The sequence below is a fragment of the Palaemon carinicauda genome, chromosome 9 (genome assembly GCF_036898095.1).
Source record: "Palaemon carinicauda isolate YSFRI2023 chromosome 9, ASM3689809v2, whole genome shotgun sequence".
Taxonomy (NCBI): Eukaryota; Metazoa; Arthropoda; class Malacostraca; order Decapoda; family Palaemonidae; genus Palaemon; species Palaemon carinicauda.
In genome coordinates this window covers 124,191,421-124,216,844 of record NC_090733.1, presented here as the reverse complement: position 1 = coordinate 124,216,844, position 25,424 = coordinate 124,191,421, and the positions used below count along the sequence as shown (strand labels likewise).

Genomic DNA, 25,424 nt, shown 5'->3' with positions numbered 1-25,424 from the left:
GAGGTCCCTTGCTATCTCGTACAGCTTCCTCGAATGGGTCCCTCCCTGCTTGGAGATGTAAGCCAAGGCTGTGGTGTTGTCGGAGTTCACCTCCACCACCTTGTCTAACAGGAGGGACTTGAAGTTCATTAAGGCCAGATGAATTGCCAGCAGCTCCTTGCAGTTGATGTGGAGCGTTTCCTGTTCCTTGTTCCATGTTCCCGAGCATTCCTGTCCGTTCAAGGTCGCGCCCCAGCCCGAGTCTGATGCGTCCGAAAAGAGATGAAGATTGGGGGTCTGAATCGCTAACGATAGACCCTCCTTGAGAAGGATGTTGGTCTTCCACCACAAGAGAGTAGTCTTCATCTCTTTGGTGACAGGAATAGAGACTGCTTCGAGCGTCAAATCCTTGTCCCAGTGAGCTGCTAGATGGAATTGGAGAGGGCGGAGGTGGAGTCTCCCTAACTCGACGAACAGGGCTAACGATGACAGGGTCCCTGTTAGACTCATCCACTGTCTCACCGAGCAACTGTTCCTCTTCAGCATGCTCAGGATGCATTCTAGGGCTTGGCTTATCCTTGGGGCCGATGGAAAAGCCCGAAAAGCCTGACTCCGAATCTCCATTCCCAGGTAAACGATGGATTGAGAGGGAATGAGCTGGGACTTTTCTAAGTTGACCAATAGACCCAGTTCCTTGATCAAGTCCAAAGTCCAGTTGAGACTCTCCAGACAGCGACGACTTGTGGGGGCTCTTAACAGCCAGTCGTCTAAATAAAGGGAGGCTCTGATGTCCAATAAGTGGAGGAATTTTGCAATATTCCTCATCAGATGCGTAAACACCATAGGAGCTGTGCTTAGGACAAAACACAGGGCTTGGAATTGGTACACAACCTTTCCAAAAACGAATCTCAGGAAAGGTTGGGAGTCTGGATGAATAGGAACGTGAAAGTAAGCGTCTTTCAGATCCAACGAGACCATCCAGTCCTCCTGCCTGACCGCTGCTAGGACCGACTTCGTCGTCTCCATAGTGAACGTCTGCTTGGTGACATAAGCATTGAGCGCGCTGACGTCCAGCACCGGTCTCCAACCTCCTGTCTTCTTGGCCACCAGAAAGAGACGGTTGTAGAAGCCCGGGGATTGATGGTCCCGGACTATCACCACTGCCTTCTTCTGTAACAGGAGCGACACCTCCTGGTGTAACGCTAGCCTCTTGTCCTTTTCCTTGTAGTTGGGAGAGAGGTTGATGGGAGAAGTGGTCAGAGGGGGATTGCGGCAGAATGGTATCCTGTAACCCTCCCTTAGCCACTTGACAGACTGGGAGTCTGCACCTCTTCTTTCCCAAGCTTGCCAGAAGGTCTTGAGTCTGGCTCCTACTGCTGTCTGGAGAGGAGGAGAGTCAGTGTTTGCCTTTTGAAGTCTTGGGACCTTTCTTAGACCTGCCCCTGGAAGAGTCTGGACGGGTACTTCCTCGGCTGGGGGCTCTGCCACGAAAGGGCGGAATAAATCTTGTAGCAGGAGTATCGGCTACTGGGGTGCGGTAAGTTCTGGGAACTGAAGGAGCAACCTTAGCCTTACGAGCTGAAGAGGCCACAAGGTCATGAGTGTCCTTCTGAATAAGGGCCGCAGACAAATCCTTGATAAGCTCTTCGGGGAACAGGAACTTAGAAAGCGGAGCAAAAAGTAGCTGAGACCTTTGACAAGAGGTGATGCCAGTAGAAAGAAAAGTGCAAAGTTGTTCCCTTTTCTTGAGTACTCCTGAAACAAACATTGAGGCAAGTTCGCCGGACCCATCCCGAATTGCTTTATCCATGCAGGACATTATAAGCATGGCTGAGTCCTTGTCAGCAGGGGCTGTCTTCTTGCTCAAGGCCCCCAGGCACCAGTCGAGAAAATTGAAAATCTCAAAGGCACGAAATATACCCTTTAAGAAGTGGTCTAAGTCGGAAAAGGTCCAGCAGACCTTAGAGCGCCTCATAGCCGATCTACGTGGAGAGTCGACCAAACTTGAGAAGTCAGCCTGGGCAGAGGCAGGGATTCCCAAGCCTGGTTCCTCTCCTGTGGCATACCATACGCCCGCCTTAGAAGTCAGCTTAGTAGGAGGGAACATAAAAGAAGTCTTCCCTAGTTGCTGTTTGGACTGCAACCAATCCCCTAACATTCTTAAAGCTCTCTTAGAGGATCTAGCAAAGACGAGCTTAGTATAGGCCGACTTAACAGGTTGCATGCCTAGCGAAAACTCAGATGGAGGAGAGCGAGGGGTAGCAGAAACAAAATGATCCGGGTAAACCTCTCTGAAAAGAGCCAGGACCTTGCGAAAGTCAATGGAGGGCGGAGAAGACTTGGGTTCCTCCACGTCCGAAGAGGGATCATCAAGGTGCGCAGCTTCCTCCTCAGAAACCTCATCACCTGAGTGGTGCGAAGCGAGAGGTAAAGTTACAGCGGTGTGCTGAACAGCAGAATCCTGACAAGCGGGTGCATAAACACTTGCGGTTTCATCCTCAAGTCTCTGTTGAAGAGGATGAGGGCTGGTAACGACAAAGTCAAGAGGTTGGGATGAAGGAGGTTCTGCGGCGGTTTGAGGAGCAAGTGTGGAGAGAGGCGACTGTATTAAAACCTGAGGTTCAGGCTGCAAAGACTGGTCAAGTAGAGTAGAAGAAGGTAGGTGCATGCGTTGAGGTGGCTGACTCCTAGCATGAGTTTCCTGTCTCAAGAGTTGCGCTTGCTTCAAGGGTTGAGGTGGATGCGCAGTAGCAGGTTCCTGTCTCACGAGTTGAGGTTCTTGAGGTGTGAGCTGCGAGAGTTGAGGTAGCGGCTGCGCAGAACGCAGTTCCTGTCTCACGAGTTGAGGTTCTTGAGGTGCTAGCCTCAAGAGTTGAGGCTCTCGCCTTGAGGAAAGTTGAGGTAGCAGCTGCGAGAGCTGAGGTGGCTGCCTCAAGGATGGTAGAGGTTGTCGTACCTCAAGAGGTTGTTGCCTCGAAGATGGTCTAACCGCAAGAAAATCTTGCCTCAAAGGAAGAGGAGGATGTAAGGCATAAGACTCCTGTTCCCATTGTTGAGGTTGCCTTAAGGAAGGTGGAGGTTGCTGCACAACGCTGGTAACTGGCAACTCCGAACGCGGTAAGGTAGCTTGAGGAACCTCAACTTCGTACGCCTGGCAGACTGGACTGCGGTGAGGCGGAGCGCTCGCAGGAGGAGGTGTAACCTTCTCTGCCTGAAACTCACGCATTAAGACCGCAAGCTGCGACTGCATGGACTGCAGCAAAGTCATCTTGGGATCAACAGACGATAAGGTCTGTTGAGGCAAAGCCTTAACAGAAGATGAGGTCTGTTGAGGCATCGCCTTACCTCTCTTAGGAGGTGTGCAGTCACCTGATGACTGCGGAGAGTCAGAGCTAACCCAATGACTGCATCCGGGTTGTTGAACTCTTGAGGTCTGGACTTTACGTTTAAGAGGTCTTGAGACCTGAGTCCAGCGTTTTCTCCCCGAAATTTCTTCTGCAGACGAGGAAAATAAGGGCTCAATCGTCTGCGGGTGGGAGTGACGGTCTCTGTAAGACACGCCCGCAACCACCGAGGATACTTCTGTGCGCCGATCAAGGCCTGCCGAACCCTTTTGCCCTTCGACATTGCTTCTCCCCTGGGCTTGGGAGCTTGCAAGAGGTCCCGGACTGGGAGGACGACTGGCACGCACAGAAGTACCCTCACGCACAACACTGACACTGACACTAGCACTCGGCACCGCACTGACACTAGCACTCGGCACAGCACTGGCACTACCACTTCCCACTGCACTTTTGACCTTAAGTTCCTTGACGTCCGCCAAGAGGAACTTGTGGTCACTCACTACCGATTCCACTTTGTCACCTAAAGCCTGAATGGCACGCAAAACATCGGACATATCAGGCTGAGCACTAATAGTAGGTTCGGGGGTAGCCACTACAGGGGGAGGAAAAGGTTGAGGATCATGAGTTGAGGAATAAAGTGAAGAGCGAGCAGAACTCCTCCTAACTCTCTCTCTCTCTAACTTAGTGGTATATTTAAGGAATCGAACAAACTCAAGTTCCGAAAGTCCGGCGCATTCCTCACATCGATCTTCCAACTGACAGGATATTTCCCTACAGTCGGAACAAGCGGTGTGAGGATCAACCGAGGCCTTCGGAATACGCCTATTACAAGTCCTACATCGTCTATGGGGAGGGGCTTGAGAAAGGTCGGACATCTTGAATCAAAGAGCTAGTCAAGGGGGATTCCAAATAAAGCAAAAGATCGTTAACCATTAATCAAATCAAAATAAAAGCTATCTAAGCTAATAGAAAGGTTTCCAGTATAGCGAAAGCTGAAATCTTAGAGCAATACTTCACCAAAAACCGTGAACAAGACTCCAAAATTATAAGCGTATCCATGAACGTCTTGCCGGAAGCACGGCAGAGGAAAAATTGAGGTGGTGTCAACAAGAAGTACTGCAGTACCTGGCCACAGGTGGCGCTGGTGAGTACACCCCCTTCTAGTATAGTGATCGCTGGCGTATCCCTCCCGTAGAATTCTGTCGGGCAACGGAGTTGACAGCTACATGATTATCGGGTAAGTTTAATATTGAAAAACACAAACCCATATACAAGTACATAAACTAAGGTTGAGTGGGGGTAGTAACTCCTTTGCCTAATACAGAAGCCGCAGCTACGTATGGGCCCAAGGTATAACACTTGTCATAGTCCACTCTTACCTCTCTGAGGTAATGAGAAGCGAAGACAGAGTTGCTCCTCCAGAACGTTGCGTCCATGATCTGCTTAACTGACATATTTTTCCGGTATGCCAGCGAAGCAGCAATGGCCCTTACTTCGTGAGCCTGTACTTTTAACAGGGCGAAGTTTTCTTCCTCACAAAAGAGGTGGGCTTCCCTAATAGTTTCCCTCAGGAAAAAGGACAAAGCGTTCTTTGACAGGGGTTTTTGAGGATCCTTCACTGAACACCATAAGGAGTTGGAAGCACCCCTCACGCTCTTAGTGTGGGCCAAATAAGCCTTGAGAGCCCTAACTGGGCAGAGGAGGCTTTCCTGTTCCTGACCTACTAGATTCGTGAGGTTAGGGACTTCAAAAGTCCTAGCCCAGGGTTTCGAAGGGTTCTCATTCTTGGCGAGAAAGTCGAACCTCAAGGAACAAACCGCTCCATTTAGGGTGAAGCCTACACGCTTCTCGATTGCCTGGACCTCGCTGATCCTCCTGGCAGTCGCTAGAGACAAAAGGAAGAGGGTTTTCTTAGTCACATCTCGCAAAGAAGCTTGCAAGATAGGCTCAAACTTCCTGGAGCACAAAAACTTAAGCACCACATCCAGGTTCCAAGAAGGGGGTCTTAAGTGCACCTGCTTCGTTGTCTCAAAAGACCTAATGAGGTCCTGCAATTCCTTATTCTGAGATAACTCTAAGCCTCTATGCCTAAAGACGGTTGAGAGCATGCTCCTGTATCCTTTAATGGTAGATACAGCCAGCTTAGCATCCTGCCTGAGGTACAAAAGAAAGTCAGCAATCTGGCTTAGAGAGGTAGAGGACGAGGAAACCTTGCGCCTCCTGCACCAAGCTCTAAAGGTCTCCCACTTTGACTGGTAGACTCTTTATGAAGAGATCCTCCTTGCCCTGGCAATAGCTTTCGCCGCTTGTGCCGAAAAGCCTCGAGATCTAATGAGCTTCTCGACAGTCTGAAGGCAGTCAGATTGAGAGCGAGGGGGTTTTGGTGAAATCTCTCGAAGTGGGGTTGTCTGAGAAGATCTGGACTTGCCGGGAGTCTTCTTGGAAAGTCCATCAGTAACCCTACCACTTCGGTGAACCATTCCCTCGCAGGCCAGAATGGAGCCACTAGGATCATTCGTCCCGAATCGAGGAGAGCGAACTTCCTGACAACCAGATTGATGATCTTGAACGGGGGAAAGGCATACATGTCCAGCCCCGTCCAATTCATCAAGAAGGCGTCCACTGCAACAGCTTCCTCGTCCGGGACTAGGGAGCAGTAGTTGGGGATCCTCTTGTTTAGACCGGAGGCGAAAAGGTCTATTACTGGTCTGCCCCACAACTTCCAGAGGCTCCGACAGACATGCGGGTTGAGAGTCCACTCTGTAGGAAGGATCTGTCCCCTCCTGCTGAGCATGTCTGCCCTGATGTTTCTCTGCCCTTGAACAAACCTTGTCAACAGCTGGGTCTCGTTCTCGTTCGCCCAGAGGAGAAGCTCTCTCGCAGTTGAGAACAGGGAGAGGGAGTGAGTTCCCCCTTGCTTCCTTATGTACGCGAGAGCTGTGGTGTTGCCGGAATTGATCTCCACAGTCTTTCCCGACACCGAGGTTTTGAAGGCCTTGAGCCCTAACAAAATGGCCATCAATTCCTTCCTGTTGATATGCCAACTGACCTGACTCCCTTCCCAAATACCTGAGACCTCTTTGTTCCCTAGTGTTGCTCCCCAGCCTGACTCGGACGCGTCTGGGAATAACACTAGGTCGGGGTTCTTCTTGAACAAGGAGATCCCTTTTCCCAACAGAGCTGGGTCCAGCCACCACATTAAAAGATCCTTGATCTCTGTCGGAATGGGAAAAGAAAAAGTGTCCTCCTGGATCTTTCTGTTCCAAACCTTTTCGAGGAAGTGTTGCAGAGGCCTTAGGTGCAGTCTCCCCAAAGGGACAAACTGCTCCAGGGAGGATAGAGTTCCCAGCAGACTCATCCACTCCTTCGCTGAGCATTCCTGCTTCCTCAAAAAGTCTTTGACTTTGTCCAGGCACCTGGTCTGCCTCTCCTGGGAGGGAGAAGCCTGAAAAAGAACTGAATTCAGAACTATCCCCAAATAGAGAATAGTCTGATTTGGCTCGGTCTGAGACTTCCCCCAGTTGACGATGAGTCCCAGGTCCTGAGTGATCGTATAAGTTTTCATTAGGTCCTCCAGACATTTCTCTTTCGACTGTGACCGGATCAGCCAGTCGTCTAGATAGAAGGAGACCCTTATCCCCTCCTGGTGTAACCAGCCTGCCACATTCGCCATTAGTCTGGTGAAAACTTGGGGAGCTGTGCTGAGACCAAAGCAAAGTGCCCTGAACTGGAAGCACTTGCCCTGGAACACAAACCTCAGATATCTCCTCGAAGACGGATGAATGGGGACGTGAAAATAAGCGTCCTGCAGGTCGAGAGAAACCATCCAGTCTCCTGGACGAACAGCAGCCAGCACTGACTGAGTCGTCTCCATGGAGAACTTTGTTTTCTCCACGAAGGCGTTCAGAGAGCTGACATCTAGGACTGGTCTCCATCCACCCGAGTTCTTGGGAACCAGAAACAGGCGATTGTAAAAGCCTGGGGAGGCGAGGTCTTGAACTGGCTCTATTGCTCCCTTGACCAACATCTGGTCGACTAGCTCCAGAAGAGCCTCTCGTTTCCCCGCGTCGGTGTACTGAGCCACTAAGGCCAGGGGAGAGTCTGAGAGAGGTGGTTTCTTTAAAAAGGGGATCTTGTAACCTTCCTTGACGACTGAGAGGGACCAGGTGTCCGCCCCTCTCCTTTTCCAAGACTGCCAAAAACGAGACAGTCTTGCCCCTACTGGTGTCTGGAGGACTTCCATCTCATTTTTTGGACCGGGGCCTAAACGCACCCCTGCTGGTCCTTGGCCCTGACTCTTGTCTTCTCCCCCTAAAATCCGCTCTCGAGGAGATCCTGCCCCGAAAGGGCTGTTGAAACTTCTTCTCCTCCTTCTCCAGAGGAGCAGGAGCAACAGGTAAGGTCTTTCTAGCCGACCGAGACAAAAGGTCCTGAGTAGCCTTCTGAGCCAGAGAAAGGGAGATATCTCTGACCAGAGCTTCAGGAAAAAGATGACGTGAAAAAGGGGCGTAAAGTAGCTCCGACTTCTGGACAACAGTCACAGATCTAGAGGTGAAGGAGCACAAAAGGGCCCTCTTCTTTAAGACCCCTGCTGAGAAAAGGGAAGCCAATTCATTAGCTCCATCCCTTAGAGCTTTGTCCATGCAGGATATGATACTCGTCAGGTCCTCCGTGTCCTCCAGGAGTTCAGACTTCCTGGCCAGTCCCGAGAGACCAGTCCAGGAAGCTGAAAACCTCGAAAACCCTGAAAATTCCCTTGACGAGGTGATCAAGCTCCGACATGGACCACATCACCTTGGCAGACTTTAAAGCATGCCTTCTTGCCGAGTCCACAAGAGCCGAGAAGTCACCTTGGGAGGAGGAAGGCACTCCTAACTCCAAAGGTTCCCCTGTCTCATACCACATACCGGCCTTGGAAGCGAGCCGAGACGGTGGAAAAGAAAAGGTGGTCTTGACAGCTTGTCTCCGTTCCTTCATCCAATCATCCACTTTAGCGAGAGCTTTCCTGGCCGAAATTGAAAGTTTCATTTTGATGAAGGCCGAAGACTTAGTAGCTTTCTTCCTGGTAAATTGAGACTGAGGAGAACGAGGGGCCAAAGGTTGAAATTCCTCCCCATAAAGTTCCAAAAGAGAGCGAGAAAGAACCTTGTAATCGCTAGAAGAGTCGGCAGGTTTTTCTTCCTCTTCCGAAATATCTTCGAGGTCCTGCTCAAGGATAACATCCCGAAGAGTTGGGCTGCCAGCAGTCTGGCAGTGAGAGCTGTTTGAATCCTGGCGCCGAGCGCCGCTAACATCCAGTCGGCGAGAAGCAGTATCATCACGATGACGAGAAGCGGTATCGTCACGATGACGAGAGGCAGTATCGTCACGATGACGAGAAACGGAAGCGTCCTGAAGATGCAGGCTGCCGTCGCCTTGAAAATGCAGACTGCATTCATCCTGTTTCCTAAGAAACGAGGCAGTAACGTCCAGGCGTTTCGAAAGGGAAACGGAATCGTCCCGGCGCCGAGAACGAGAGGCAGTATCATCCTGGCGCCGGGAGAGAGGGGAAGGAAATTCCTGGCAGCGTGCCGATGAAGAGGGTGTACGTTGTCGTACGGCCGACGAAGTGCGCAGAGGTTTCTTGGGAGAGATACTAAAATCTCTCTTAGAAGAAGATCTCTTAACAGGCAAAGAGACGTCCTTACGTCTGACGGACTGAGAAGGGTGGCTGAAAGCTTTAACTAACGATGAAAGTTGTTCCTGCATAACAACCATAAAAGCTTTAGCAACCTCCGCTGGCTCTCGCGGTGCCGAAGACGGCAGTTGTCGTACGGCTTGACTGGGAGCGCTGGCAGAAGAAGCAGGGAGTCTAGCAGGATTAACTGGGCTAAGGACTCTCTGTTTCGCCCTTTTAACAGGAACATCGAAATCGTCTTCCGAAGGATCAGGGTCTCTGCTACTCGAACTGGGAGAGGGAGAGGGAGAGCGAGACTGCACGTCCCGGTTCCACCCTCTCTTCATTGGTCTTGATTCGTAACGCCAATTACGTCTGGGAGAACGATCAGGCGAAGACACAAACGTATCCGACACGCCTTTCCTACGGCGGTCAAGAGCAGCCTGGGAGATCGCAACAGGACTGTCTGAGGCGACGACTGACCGAGGATAAGCACCTCTCACCCCCTTTCGGCTTTCGACGTACCTTCTCCCTTGGTCCTGGGAGCTTGGTAGAGGTCTAGACCTAGGGGTATGACAGATTCGATCAGTCGCCACCTCCACTGCACTTTCACAAGCACTAATTTCACCTACACCCTTACCTTTAAAGGCCTCCAACTGTGCTTTAATGGCCTCCAATTCAGCAGCTAATTTAGCATACCCAGGGTCATCCGTAGACACAGGTCCTGTAGAAGGGGCAGGAGTCACTACATTTGGGGAAGGAATACCTTCCAAAGGGGTTACAAGCAAAGGGTCAATAGATAAATCTAAGCTAGGCTCACTAGCAGACTTTGACTTTGATTTAGCTCTTCTAACTCTATCAATCTCAAGTTTGCGCACATAGCGCTGCATAGCTAACCAATCATCATCACTTAAAACCTCGCATTCCTTGCACTTATTATCTAAAGCACATTCAAACCCCCTGCAACCCATACAGATAGTGTGAGGGTCAACCGAAAGTTTCGGCAACCTCACCTTGCAAATATCATTCGCACAAACACGATAATGAATTTTCTCACTCATGATAATAAAGGAAAAAAGACAAAAAACAAAAACAACACGATTGCCAAATCCCAACACAGTGTACTTCACCAAAAACGAAGTCCAAAAAGGCGATGAAGGGAAAGCGATCCGAAAAACTCTGAAAGGCGGACCAACGATGTTGTCGATCCGGCCGGCAGAGATAATCTGAGGAACAGAAAATGGGAATGATTCCAAGTACCACCCTGTAAGGGTTGTTAACCATCTAACCACACAACCACCACAAGGCGGTTGCCGCGATTTTCGATTAAATTCTGCCGCAGTCGGAGACTCAGCTATACTATATATATATAACTGCCAGGTAAGTTCTATTCATAAAAATGTAAGTTTCAACTTTTTTGTTACACTAATTAACTGTAACCTTTTTTCCAGAGTATCAATCCTTAATTTAGGTGTACGTACAGGTAACAATACACCTTCACTGATCCAAATGCTTTACATACAGTACCGTAACTTTTATACAGTAGTAAAGAAAACGGACCATTTTCTTAGGGCTTGGGGGGGATAACTAGGCTATAACTACGTTATTGAATAATCTCATAGTGGTTTCTGGAATGGATTAGGCTGTTTTTAACGGTTGGGTTAATATTGAATGATAGAAATGGCTGCATTGCATGTTTATTACTACAGTACAGTTTAGCGTGTTTATGGAAGAAAAGGTGTCTTTTCGTAAGGCTTGGAACGGATTAGGCTATTTACATGTAAAACGCGACTCAGGATACGAAAAAATCAGGATACGAAACCGTATCCTGAACGGATTACTTTCATATCCTGAGGCATCACTGTACCTGCCTGATCCAGGAAGAGATCAATCAAGAGTAATTGAGAGGTATGCAACCGATAGCGAACAGTAGAGCAATCGGTCACAGACAACCACTCAAGCAAAGACCTGCAACTTGCGAGAGTTTACTATGACATGCCATCCTCTTAAGAACGTATAAACCTATATAGTCTAAATTTCTTGAAAAGCAAACAAGAGAACAGGAGCTACTGACCAATGAGAAATCGCTAAATAAATTAGCAATAACAAACACAGGAGGAAACATTCTAAAAATGTTTCAACATCCATTGCATGGCAACATTCCAAAGCTCTTTGCATCAGGGTGTTGTTCAAACGTTTTTTCAGCAAGAGCAAATGCAGAGCCAAATGATCGTATTCCTGGTGTTGACGGAAAAAACACAACAGCACTCAACTATTGCAGTTTCTTCGCCTTTGATAGAGAGTTGGCTAACCCCATTTTTTTCCAGTGGAAGATAAAAGTACGGAGGAGTGTCCATGGAAACTCCTACCGAACGGTCTTAAATACTATGTTTGAACGAAATAAAAGGGCCCAAGGGAGTTGTCAAGAGAGGAAAGAAAAGAATAGTATCCTGAAAAGGTTCAACAATAGCACAAGTGTAGTAAGTCCCCATTACATTTCCTGCCTGAAGTCACCAAACAACCTGATGCAATGTGGTGCAGTTCACCTTTTCGTCACTTTATAAATATCTATAATTTACGTCCCCTTTTTATTTCCAAACGTAACATGCCAAAGAGGCAAGCATTCTACCATTTCTTATTGTGAATTTTATGTTGGCAAGAAACAAACTATTACCATTACAGATTTGCTAGCTGAAGGTTTCCAGTCTAAGTTACAAGTATGAGACTGCATCATAGGTAAAGGTAAGACTAACAATTGACATTTTACCACTACATGATAAATTCCTAATTTCATTGAATAGGTTCTAGCCCCTTCCCTACCATGACATTGCTTCATTGTACATGACATCAAAATTTTTCCAATCATTTAGACTCTCGAGCAGAATTAATCATAGTTTAGATATTGTTTACCTTAAACAAAAATGATATTTTGATTATAAAATAAATTTTTGAATATACTTAGCCGGTGAATATATAATAGCTGACGTCTCCGACGGCTCGACAGAATCCAAAAACTCGCGAGCGATCGCCATGAAGGTAGCGGGTGTGCCCACCAGCGCCGACTATCGGCCAGATACCGCATATACATGTAAACAGCTCCAGTTCTTCTCATCCCGCTGGGTCTCTATCGGGGAGGAAGGGGGGGCCTTTAATTTATATATTCACCGGGTAAGTATATTCAAAAATTTATTTTATAATCAAGATATCATTTTTAAATATTAAACTTAGCCGGTGAATATATAATAGCTGATTCACACCCATGGTGGTGGGTAGAGACCAGTATTAATACAGTTTACGGCGTATATGCTTAGAGTTTTTGACAGTTATATCATAACAAAACCCAAATAAATATAGGTACCTGGTAAGGAAGCTGACTCTAACGATTACTCTGCCTTGTTAGTCCGCTTTCCTCACGAAGCCCAGCGATCCTCTTAGGATGCTGAAAGACTCCCAGGAGCTGAAGTATCCAGGGCGACAACCCATACAACAGGACCTCATCAAAACCCTTAATCTGGGCGCTCTCAAGAAATGACATTTGACCACCCGCCAAATCAAAAAGGATGCGAAAGGCTTCTTAGCCTTCCGTAAACCCAATTAAAAACATTTCAAGAGAAGATTAAAAGGATATTGGAATTAAGGGAATGTAGTGGTAGAACCCTTACCCACTACTGCACTCGCTGCAACGTATGGACCCAGTGTGTAGCAGTCCTCATAAAGAGTCTGGACATCTTTTAAGTAAAATGACGTGAATACCGACTTGCTTCTCCAAAAGGTCGCGTCCATAATACTTCGCAGAGATCTGTTTTGCTTAAAGGCCACGGAAGTTGCTATAGCTCTTACTTCGTGCGTCTTAACCTTAAGCAAGCAACGATCTTTTTCACTCAAGTGAGAATGAGCCTCTCGGATTAAAAATCTAATAAAATATGACAAAGCATTCTTTGACATAGGCAATGAAGGCTTCTTAACTGAGCACCACAAGGCCTCAGATCCACCTCGTAAGGATTTAGTCCGAGCTAAATAAAACTTCAGTGCTCTAACTGGACACAGCACTCTTTCAAGCTCGTTGCCTACGATCTCTGACAGGCAAGGTATATCAAATGACTTAGGCCAAGGACGAGAAGGCAGTTCATTTTTGGCCAAGAAAACCAAGCTGAAGTGAACATGTGGCTTTATCTGTAGAAAAGCCGATGTTCCTACTGAAGGCATGGATCTAACTGACCCTTTTAGCCGAAGCCAAGCACACTAAGAAAAGCGTCTTGAGGGTGAGATCCTTCAGGGAGGCTGAATGTAATGGCTCAAACCTGTCGGACATTAGGAACCTTAGGACCACGTCTAAGTTCCATCCAGGAGTTGCCATACGACACTCCTTAGAGGTCTCGAAGGACTTAAGGAGATCTTGGAGATCTTTATTATTGGACAGATCTAAGCCTCTATGTCTGAACACAGACGCCAACATGCTCCTGTAGCCCTTAATAGTGGGTGCTGAGAGGGAGCGAACATTTCTCAGATGTAGGAGAAAGTCTGCAATTTGGGCTACAGAGGTACTGGAAGAGGAAATGGATGATGACTTGCACCAGTCTCTAAAGACTTCCCACTTCGACTGGTAGACCTTGATGGTAGATGCTCTCCTAGCTCTCGCAATCGCTCTGGCTGCCTCTTTCGAAAATCCTCGAGCTCTTGAGAGTCTTTCGATAGTCTGAAGGCAGTCAGACGAAGCGCGGGGAGGCTTTGATGAAGACTCCTTACGTGGGGCTGCCGTAAGAGATCCATCCTTAAAGGTAGACTCCTTGGAACGTCTACCAGCCATTGAAGTACCTCTGTGAACCACTCTCTCGCAGGCCAGAGTGGAGCAACCAATGTCAACCTGGTCCCTTCGTGAGAGGTGAACTTCTGCAGCACCTTGTCTAGGATCTTGAAAGGTGGAAAGGCATAAACGTCCAGGTGAGACCAGTCCAGCAGGAAAGCGTCTATGTGGGCTGCCTCTGGATCTGGAACTGGAAAGCAGTAAGTCGAGAGCCTCTTTGTCAGAGAGAGTCGCAAAAAGATCTATGGTGGGTTGACCCCATGTCATCCATAGCTTCTCGCACACAGTCTTATGCAACGTCCACTCCATGGAGATGACTTGTCCTCTTCTGCTGAGGCCGTCCGCCAAGACATTCATTTCCTTGCACAAATCTCGCCAAAGGAGAGATGTTACTGCCTTAAATGGAGTTCCTTCTGATCCGTGGATCAAAGACCCGAGCCTTCCAGACTGTCCAGTGGAGCTCCCTAACCCAAATCCGATGCATCTGAAAACAACACATGGTTTGGGTTCTTGATCGCAAGAGAAAGACCTTCTCGAAGTCTGATGTTGCTGTCCCACCAAGTCAGACATGTCTAGACTGAGTTGGAGATTGGGCAAGAGATACTCACTAAGCCCTCCTCCTTGTTCCAATGTTTTAGGTGAAATCGGAAAGGGCATAGGTTGAGTCTCCCCAGAGAGATAAACTACTCCAGCGATGAAAGAGTTCCCACGAGGCTAGTTCAAACTCTTACAGAGCAACTGTTTTTCTCTTGCAAGTGAAGGACTTTTAACAGAGCTTGTTCCATTCTTGCGGGAGACAAAAAGGGCCGAAAAATCAGACACTGTATCTCCATTCCCAAAAAAAGAATAGTCTGGGATGGGGTACTGTAAGATACGACTTCTCTACGTTCACTATGAGACCTAGCTCCTTGGTTAGGTCTAATGTCCATTAGAGGCTCTCCAGACAGCGATATAATGACGACGCCCTGATTAGCCAGTCGTCAAAATAAAGGGAGGCTCTGAATCCTCAAAAAATGTAGAAAGCTTGCTACATTTTGCAAGGGCCTTGTAAAAACAAGAGGAGCAGGAATGAGGTCGGAGTACAGTGCTCGACAGTGGTACATTACTTTCCCGTCCACAAACCTCAGATGTAGTTGAAAGTTTGGATGAATCGGGATGTGGAAGTATGCATCCTGAAGGTCGAGAGAGACCATCCAGTCGCCTTCCCTTAATGCTGTCAGGACAGCTTGGTAGTCTTCATCGTGAAGTTTGTCTTGACAATGAACAAATTGAGCGCACTTACAACTTAAGTACTCCTGCAGTGAACGTGGCTGCCAGATCATTGGAGCCATCCCTGATAGTCTTGTTCCTGCAGAGAACGTGGCTGTCAGATCATTGGAGCCATCCCTGATAGCCTTGTTCATGCATGACATAATTGTACAGCAAAACTTCAAACGCTCGAAAAACTCCTAACAGGAGATGGTCTAGCTCTGAAACCGACCATAAAATCTTGGAGCGTCTCATGGCCAGGCGCCGGGGAGAGTCTATGAGGCTTGAGAAGTCTCTCTGGGCAGAGGCAGGAACTCCCAAGCCGAGAACTTCTCCTGTGTCACACCAGACGCTCGCTCTATAAGCCAGTTTAAAAGGAGGGAAAGCAAAGGCTGTCTCCCCCAAACTCCTCCTGGTGATCAACCAGTCGCCTAGCCAACGTAAAGCTCTCTTAGAAGAGCGAGAGAGCACTAGCTTAGAAAACAACGGCTTCGAAGTAGCTAGGCCTAGTGTAAACTCTGACGTTTAGGCGAACGAGGAGCAGCAGTTACAAAATGGTCCGGACAAAATCCTTAAAAATCAGCATGATTTATTTAAAGTCCATAGAGGGCTGAGCAGCTTTGGGCTCCTCTCCATCTGACAAAGTCCCCAAGGGAATATCAGTAGGAGGGGGATCAGCAACTTCCTCATCTGAAGGAACCTCGTCCGACAATTGCCGAGTCTCATGAAAAGGAGAGACCTGCCGCGGTGGCAATGCTTGACAGGCAAAGTCCACACGCAAAGGAGCAGCAGTAGCAGTCAAGGAAGCGACGTCATGTCGCTGCTGAAAGGACTGACCAGGAACAACAACAGGAGTTGATGGACGCTCGACGTCAAGTCGAGACTGCCTTGACTGCCTAGACTGAGCAGTCAAAACAACCCTTGACTGCGGTGCTTGACGCTCAACGTCAAAACAAGGCAACTGTAGCTGGTTGGCGAACGTCCTGAACGTCAACACGAGACTGCGGCAGTGGCTGAACGTCAACACGAGGCTGCGGCAGCGGCTGAAAGTCAACACGGGACTGCAGCGAGTGAGGATCCAAGTCACGTGACTGACGTGACAAACTACCGACATCACGTTTCATAACGTCAAAAGGACGAGTAAATGCTCGTTTGGGCGGCTGACGGCCAGAGTCTCGTTTAGCGTAACGGCGACTCGAAAGCGAAGGTTCATCGTGAACCTGCTCAACATCATACTTCTCCATAAGGGAGGCAAGCTTAGTCTGCATGTCCTGCAGGACAACCCATTTAGGAACAACGGGAGTCGGAACGGGCCGAGATGACGGTAACGTCTGTGTTGGCAAAACATTGCCTTTACCGCGACCCTCGGACCCCGTGTTACGCTTGCGTTTAATAGGCGAACCGTCTTCCGACGACTGCAAAGGGTCAGAGCTGTCCCCATGGCTACAGCCAGGACGCTGGACCTGTCCTGAAGGGACTGACTTCCGCTTTAAGGGTCTAGAAACTTTGCTCCAAGGTTTCTTTTGCGAGAAGCCTTCGGATGACGAGGAGAAAACAGCCTCGCTCGTCTTATGGTAGGGGCGATCTTGCGAGACACGCCCGATACCATAGAGGGAACGTCTGTTCGTTGGTTAAAGCCTCTCGTCCCCATAAGTCCTACGACATTACTTCTCCCTGGTAGCATGGGAGCCTGAAAGAGGTCTCGGACTAGGTGAACGACAAGCACGAACAGACGAACCCTCGGTCGCAACACTAAAAAACACTTTGCGCAATTATCACTTTATCACTACGATTTTCTGTTTTTGCACTTACTTCACTGATATCGTATTTTTCAATAATTTCACATTAGGCATGAATAAAACTGATTTCTACCTGAAGCACGCAATTCTCCCTTACATCAAAAGGTTATAATTGCGAAATGAGTCGTATAATGTAAGCACATTAGTACTAGCAAAAATCAGTAAACATATACTGTATATCGAATAAAACGGAAATATATAAAGTTAAAAAGGATCAGTGACTGGGGAGGAGACTAAACACTAGTTCATTAAAGACTACGTTTTCAATCTCTCACCGTACAGTGCCTTGGGACGAGAATAAAAACTAAAAACGTTTTATCCTTTCTCCCCGTACAGAGACTTGGGACGAGAGTAAACTGAATCGAGAACAACGTTACTCGCTCCTAAACTCCCTTGGGACGAGAATAAAGATCGGATCGTTCTCTCTTCCTCTCTCTCTCTCCGTCTCTCTCTCTCTCTCTCTTTTGTCACATACAAGAGAAAAGCCCACTCACCCTTCGTCAATAAACAGGTTATTTGACCAAAGGAAAAAACTAAAAGGACTAAGAAAATGAAAATTAACAAGTTCCTTTAAATTAGTATTTAAAACACTTCAGTTTGAAAGAAGAATGAACAAAACGTCAAAATCGATTTACTCTTTCTGCAAAGTGAAACCGTGATTCTCTCTTTCTCTATCGTAACGATAGAGCGCAAACTGCGTAGCATAAATAAACCAAACGTTAGTTCATCTTTGAAAAAAAAAACAGCACGAAGACTATTCAAAGAATATCTTTCTTAAAATATTTTCTAAAAAATATTCATTTCATAACTCTTACAGAGCAAATGATTTAAACTTAACGAAAATAAAAGTTGAATGGGCTCAACGTTGTTTAACTTCGGTTTCCAAGTTAGGACCGCCTACATCTCGGAGGTAAAGGCCGCATATAAACAAAAACATAAAATTTATCTTGATGTTTAGTATAAATGGAAAGCTAATCGAAGAGGCCTAATAAAGGCGGGTGAGATATAAAATATATAGAGGAAAATCTATAATTATCAACAATAATTTTTAACGTGATAAAATAATTACTAAAAGCCTAAAACACACTTCCGTACACTGAGGGAAGGGTCGGCCATCTTTACTCTATGGAAAAAAACCAGAGATAAAAAAGCAAGGGCAAAACACTTTTACTCTCCTTTCAAAAGCATTTCTTTTGAGGATAGTATTGAATAATCCAACACGGCGAAAGCAATAAAACCAAAACCAAGTACTTCACCAATTCGGTAGAAAACTCGAGGTCATAAAGCGACCGGCGTCAATGACCTTAGATGTCAGGATGCCTGAAAACTTTTAAATCATTCATTCATTCATTCATAAAGCGAGTGCAATCGACTTGTCGATGAAACCGACAGAGAAGAACTGGAGCTGTTTACATGTATATGCGGTATCTGGCCGATAGTCGGCGCTGGTGGGCACACCCGCTACCTTCATGGCGATCGCTCGCGAGTTTTTGGATTCTGTCGAGCCGTCGGAGACGTCAGCTATTATATATTCACCGGCTAAGTTTGATATTTAAAAACGTGTCTTGTATATTTTATTCAGATTGCAGTAATTGTCGGACAACCAAAAACCGTTTCCCAATGAGGTCTCTCCTATCGTGATATATATATAGGATTATTATTCAAGGTCGAAGCTGGGGAAAAAATCGGAGTGGGGGTTTAAAACTAGACGAGTGGTAGTAAAAAATCTAAAAGGATGAAGTAGTCATCCAATACCTTCAAAGTTAAAGCAATAGCCAGTTTAAAATCTAGAAGCCAAGACTAATGTAGTGATGAAATCCTCAACAGGAAACATACAGTTGGGCCTCCTTATTCGTGGGGGTTAGGTATACAAACTTGAGTCATTTAATCAAAGGTCCCACTTCAACAGCCCCACAAGTTTACCAGAATAGAGTGAAGCATGTCCTGCGACAGCGCCCCACGACACCCTGCACTGTAGTTGCATAGCAACTGTATTATGATGCAATCAAACCCATTTTCCTTTGATTGTCTGGTCGTAAAAAACGAGAAGTGAAGTTTGCACCTGCATAGGATTACTCTGTAAATACAGTACACTACTGTATTAGTACTTCCTTTTCAATGAACATATGAATATTTATTTACCTTACCGCAACTGAAAAAAAAAAAAATATGACTGCAAAACATCGCAAACCTTTACAAAGTTCTAGCTGGACAATCTGCAAGAAACACACACACACACACTCTTGAGGTTTCCTATACAGTATATTATAGATACACTACTGTACTAGTAGTTCCTTTTCAATGAACATATGAATATTTATCCTACCACAAGCGAAAAAAATAAGATTAAAAAATGACTGCAAAACATCACAAATGATTACAAAGTTATAGCGGTAAAAAAAAAAAAAAAAAAAAAACACACGCTTACCTGCCTCCCTCCCTTTTCTATGCAAGTGGGGGATATGGCCATTGATATACAAAGGCTCCGCAATCAGAAAGGCTTCACAAAGTTATAATGTAAAATTTAACTTATGAAAAATAGATCATGTAAGATCTTTCTCTGCTGATTTAGGTTAGGTAAACGCAACTCTATATAATATTTCGTTAAAATAGAAATAGGTAATCTATCCACAAACTTACTGAGCATACTACGTACCCCATTTACCTAATCCATAGTCAATTACCTATTATATATCAGCCAATATTGGGGGGCTACCCCATTGGGTACCGGGTCACGAAAACATTTTCTAATAAAACGTTCTTTTCTTATAAGAATACTCCCATTTTCTTCACAAACTACATTAAATTTGGAGCTAATAAATAGTTAGTGGGATATATCCTAATATATCCACTGATAATAGGGGGCTACCCAGTAGAGTACCAGGTCAGGACAACATTTTCTAATAAGAGTTTATTTTCCTGAAAGAAAACGCCCATTTCATTCAAAAATTAATTAATTTGGGGGCTAATAGATAGTGGAATATACCTTAATATATCCGCCCGTAATGGGGCCTACCCCGATAAGTACTGGGGTCCTATGTGATGGTGGGGGAAGAGGGGAATGACATTACATTACAGTAAGAATGTTACTGGAGGTTACGGGTTCACGTGAGAATGGAATAAAAGTAAAGTTTGAGAATCTCAATATTAATTAATTTATGGTACAAGAAAAATAATTAATTAATTAATGTATGGCTTCTTGCGATGCGAGAAGTCCTCCGATTGGTTGCACGGTTACCAGTTTATGCCTTCAGCGCACAACTTCTCCTTGTCGCTCCATTACGACTTTACACTTTCTGCGCACATACGTCAGTTCTATGACACACCCTATTTTCACACCAAAAGTTTTCAGTTCCTTTGTAGTTGTGTAACGTGTTGCATGAGCCGTATGGACCTCGAAGTAACAAAGTGTAATGGCTGCTCTTTGGGCTATTTCAATGTTATAGCCAAGTTTAAACGGTACCAGTACTCGTGGTGTAGTAGATAATCTTTTAAAAGCTCATTGTGTTATTCTTCAAAGGTTAAAGTGTCCTAAATGGGATTCTAATTTAGCTTTTAGGGAAGACCAGCATATTTCCGACTGCAACGCTTCTGTAAAGATTGCCGAGACAAAAGAGATGTAGGTGTCAATCATAATGTAAGGATTTATTTGTGATTTACATTTAGTTGGTGACCTCAGAAAGCTTGTGACCTAGGAAGGGCAGTCCGTGGGACTTGCATCTCGGCTAAGGGTTGAGATCTGGGAACTACTAGGTTAGGTTGTGGGTTTGTTAGTCTTTGTACCCTTTTACAAATCTCAAGTATTAAATAATCAAGTTCTGACCAGCGAGTTCATGGATGGTTAACTTGGAATCTTTTCATTATGTTTAAGAAGTACGTGTTATCAGGATGCAATAAGAGGGGTATATGTATGATAACGGCCACCTGTATGTATTATTATGTCAAACTTAGAATATGGTATTGTAAGGGGAGTCGCAGGGGGGGGGGCGTAAGCCCCTGCGTTAAGTAGGTAGGTAAGGACACGGCTTATAGGTTAGGTTAGGGAGGGAAAGTTTAGGATAGTTGATGTCTCATTTTGGTTTTATTGTAGTGTATTACAGGGCAATGTAACCTGGGAAAACAACTACTTTTTCTTATAGAAAAAAATTACGCTCTCTTCGTAAATGACACTTGTGCGAAGCAAGCATATCCTTCACCGTAGCCTATGGTAGGCTAACCTCTAACTTAAGGTCAAGTTGACTCGAGTTAGTTTTTACCCATTAGATGAACAGGTAAATTTACAGTTTAGACTATGGGTGAATTGAAAACATTGCAATAACGTTTACAGACAGTAAAATAATACCGACATTTAATTCTGTTTACCCAATACCATCTTTGGGTAAACCCTTTTAATAACATAAAAAAACCCTTAAACACAAATTTAATATAATCTAGAGCACAAAATCAGTTAGCTCATACTTACATGTAATTAACTACAGCTAACCAACTTGCAATATTATATAAACTCGATATTATAAAGGAAAACTCCCGTGAAATGTTGATTCTTTTGGAAGGATATTGGCCGGGTCCCGGGGTCCTACGTTATGGTGGGGGAAGAGGAGAATGACATTACATGACAGAAAGAATGTTACTGAACATTTCACACGTTATGAGAAATTGTAAGAAATATAATTTCCAAAGAAAGAATCTAGAAGTAAAATTAAAAGGACTCAAATTGAATTACTCTTTGAATAACCTGTGAGGAAAACACGAAGAAAAGGATATACAGGAGGTTGAAAACTGCTTTTATAACATTTCTAACTAAAACTAATTCACTAAACGCTTTATGATCATCTGTAAAATTAATTATCCAACAGAGGAATAAGGATTAAATTTAGTCTCTAGACCCACATATATATTCTTTTGTAAAGGAAGTAGGTTGGCCAGGGCACCAGCCGCCCGCTGAGATACTACCGCTAGAGAGTTATGGGGTCCTTTGACTGGCCAGACAATACTACATAGGACCCTTCTCTCTGGTTATGGTTCTTTCCTTTTGCCTACACAAACACCGAATAGTTTGGCCTATTCTTTACATATTCTCCTCTGTCCTCATACACCTGACAACACTGAAATTGCCAAACAATTCTTCTTCACCCAAGGGGTTAACTACTGATCTCTAATTGAGAATGGGATAATAGTAAAGATTGCGAATCTTATCATTAATTAATTTATGGTACAGGTAAAATAAGCTTAATTACAATTATATGAATAAGCTTAGAAGCTTTGCGTCTATCTATAATGCGATAGAGTGCCCGCAAACTTATTTTGCGGAGTGAGCAATTGGAAACTTGTTAAAGTAATTAGTAATGTGAACACAAAGGGCTTTTATTATTATTATTATTATTATTATTATGACTCTTCGCACTCCCCAAGAGAGATTAGTTCACCAAATGTTCAACTGGGCTCCACAAGGCAATAGAAGAGTTGGAAGACCCAGGCCTACATGGTTATTATTATTATTATTATTATTTGCTAAGCTACAACCCTAGCTGGAAAAGCAAAATGCTATAAGCCCAGGGGCCCCAACAGGGAAAATAGCCCAGTAAGGAAAGGAAAGAAGGAAAAATAAAATATTTTAAGAAGAGTAACATTAAAATAAATATTTCCTATATAAACTATGAAAACTTTAACAAAACAAGAGGAAGAGAAATTAAATAGAATAGTGTGCCTGATTGTACCCTCAAGCAAGAGAACTCTACCCCCAAGCCTGTGGAACACCATGGTACAGAGACTATGGGACTACCTAAGACTAGAGAATAATGGTTTGATTTTGGAGTGTCCCTCTCCTAGAAGAGCTGCTTACCAAGAGGAAAGTAGCCATTGAACAAGTACAGTGCAGTAGTTAACCCCCTGAGCGAAGAAGAGTTGTTTGGTAATAGGTGTATGAGGACCGAGGAGAATATGGGAAGAGTACCCTTAGACTTTTAGATGCATTTGTAGGCAAAGTAAAAATGAGTCATAACCAAAGAGAGGGATCCAATGTAATACTGCCTGGCCAGTCAAAGTGCCCAATAACTCTCTAGCAGCAGTGTCTCAATGGGTGGTTGGTGCTCTAGTCAACCTACTACCTACGACCTAATAATGGGGAGGTAGCCTACAGTTACATTCAGATCTACCAGGACAGTACCATCCTGTTCGTAATACTAGGGATGCAGTTAATTCTAATAATCATGTCTTCTCCATCATGGGGCTCAATACTACGCAGTATTCTAGAAGTTTTATTCCAGCTGTGGAATGATTTTTCTAATCGGGTAGTTGAATCAATAGAACTTCAAAAGTTCAAACTTACATCAATTTTTTTTATGTTGAACAGGTAAACACTTTGAAATAGATGTGAAATATATATAAATATGGAGTGTAATAATTTCTTGCTTCTTAGTAGACATCTAAATGGTTAGGGAAAATTTCTTCACAGTTTGACCAACCCCTCAGTGATAAATGAAGTACCTACCCACCTATCTATCTATCTAGGGCCCCCAAACAACATCTTGCTAGACAACCCCCCCCCCCCCACACACACACAGGGCTAGAAACGGCCCTGGTTACAGGCTATGGAAGTTTCATTTAAAAAAAGTATACTAGTAACTAATGACAATGGACTTTCGCAGATTGCATTACTTAGTACATACACATCTAAAAGTGACCATAGTGTTGCGTTGTGGAGTGAGTTTCGAGCGACCTTGTTGGTTTCTGGTTCTACAATGCTCACCACAGGAGAGAGAGAGAGAGAGAGAGAGAGAGAGAGAGAGAGAGAGAGAGAGAGAGAGAGAGAGAGAGAGAGAGAGAGAGAGACTTTCATGCCGTATCAACGTGATTGGACCATCTGCATCTTACGTAATAGATTCACATGTCTAACAAGATAAGAATGCATCGTGGTAAGTTTGTTATGCATGTTTCCTTCAAGAACAAATTTTTCATTAAATAATATATTCTATGGAATTTTATTTCACGTTTTAATGTTCTTTAGTCAACGCTCTTCCTTTACAAGGGCACCAAGTCTTTACTAAAACTAAAAACTCTTGCGAGAAGTTATAAAGTTGAACAATGTCCTAGAATTGTTATGACGGGGCTAAGAAACAGTCTAAAAGACTCTTTTTGTGTATCTTACACTGCACAGTTATTGTCTAAAATGAAATCTCACGTCTTATGCTAGCCCGGTTTACAAACAGTCTTTACTGACACCAGAGAAAGAAAATAGGCTTACATTCTTATTCAGCAACCCTCGGCTTACAATACATGATATCAATTGCTAAGTGCATGAAATAGGCTTACTTTGTTGACATTGTTTTCTGTATGCGCACAGAGAAAATCAACTTTTTTACTCCCTTCTCAAAATATAGTCAGTATATGGTGGATAGTTTAAATCCGTAAATAATTTCCTTTCTATATGCTGTAGATCACACACAAAAATTGGGGATGTAAATGTGCTATTACTGATAAACTTTATGATAATAATTATACCAACTGCTAAGAACACATTTATATTTTTTTGTTTTATAGTTTAGCATACACTTGATTTTGGAACGAATATCAACAAAACTAATCAGGACTGCATCTGTTTTTATTTGAATAAAAAGAGGAGTTGAAAGAATAAGTTATGCATATTGAATAACTTCACGTTCTTCTTCTACTAACGTGCTTTTCCCGTATTTATATGGGGTAAGCAGACTTTTTTCACGAAATCTAGTATTAATATATAAAATCCCATGAAAAAGCCCCATATACAAATTTTGCTCAACTTTAAAATACCATGATTCAATCAACGAATAAGAAAAGATGAAATATTTAAGAAGGTACGCCAATGTGCCAAATATGATAATAATTAACAATTAACTGACATTGCTAAACTCATTATAGAATGACAAGTTACATAAACTTAATTAGCTATGTACGTGGTAAAATTTATTCATCAAGGAAGAGGAAAGACACTAATTTGGCACAAGTTTTAAAAAATAAAGAGTACCGAAAGGTCATTAAGCTTAAAACATATCTCTAAAAATAGAAACGAGTGGTCCATAGTATAAATTATAATGACACGTGCGATTGATAATCACATATACACACACACACACACACATACATATATATATATATATATATATATATATATATATATATATATATATATACATATATATATATATATATATATATATATATATATATATATATATATATATATATATATATATATATACATATATATATGTATGTATATGTATATGTGTGTATATATATATATATATATATATATATATTATATATATATATATATATATATATATATATATATATATATATATATATATATATATATATATATATATATATGCAGGAAAACGAGGAATGCAGGAACTTTTACGTTCCTTTAACTTTGTGTTGGTTCCTGGAATGGAAAATTACTTGGGACTCGATATTATATATCCTATTTAGATAAAGGGGGCAAGACAAACTGTTCAAATTTTAGACGTATATTTCTAATGTCACAAGCCCTGAAAGTTTATGAAAGAATGCTGGAAAGTAGACTTAGAAAATGATTTCAACTAAAATTTTCT

General features: G+C 44.1%; 1 protein-coding gene across 2 annotated transcripts in view; it reads right to left on the bottom strand.

The window, feature by feature from the left end:
• The window catches only part of LOC137647127 (uncharacterized), a 98,288-nt gene extending 76,860 nt beyond the window's left edge, over positions 1-21,428 (bottom strand). For both annotated transcript variants that reach the window (XR_011045530.1, XM_068380378.1), the window contains exon 1: positions 21,293-21,428. The gene's annotated coding sequence lies outside the window, so the exon portion shown is untranslated. The remainder of the gene's footprint in view (positions 1-21,292) is intronic.
• Between the last annotated feature and the right edge of the window lie 3,996 nt (positions 21,429-25,424).